The sequence below is a fragment of the Babylonia areolata genome, chromosome 23 (assembly GCF_041734735.1).
Source record: "Babylonia areolata isolate BAREFJ2019XMU chromosome 23, ASM4173473v1, whole genome shotgun sequence".
NCBI lineage: Eukaryota > Metazoa > Mollusca > Gastropoda > Neogastropoda > Buccinidae > Babylonia > Babylonia areolata.
This window is the reverse complement of record NC_134898.1, coordinates 35677766-35678271: the sequence shown is the minus strand read 5'-3', so window position 1 is coordinate 35678271 and position 506 is coordinate 35677766.

Genomic DNA, 506 nt, shown 5'->3' with positions numbered 1-506 from the left:
GATTTACATAGCCGGTCTTTCCTAGTTACGTTGTAGTGACGTCCACGCTCAATTTCAAGTTCATGTGCACTTATTCGCAATCGACACAGTGCTCCTCTGTGTTTAGTATTTTTGCAGCTGATCAGGTAAGGTTGTAATGTATAAGTATTTGCAATTTTGCAATAAAAGGAGAGCCTTGAAATGGTCTCGTTCTTTCTGCTGTTCCAATATTGAACATATTTATCCTGTAGTTTATTCAAGACTGAGTATTTTAGTCGCTTAATGCTGAGTGTGCCTTGGTTCTCCCATACGTCGGAGAATCCAATTGAAACCAGTATCTTTTTGATAAAATTAAGCCAAGGAACTTTTTCCAATGAATCCATCGATAACATATCATCATATGCTTGCCTCAAATAGCTATCTTCTTTTGATTCTATGATGTGTACCCAAAATGAGATGACCTGACACACTGCGGTCAGAGAAATGGGGTATCTGCCCAGTTCTGCCAGGACTGGTAACTTAATTGA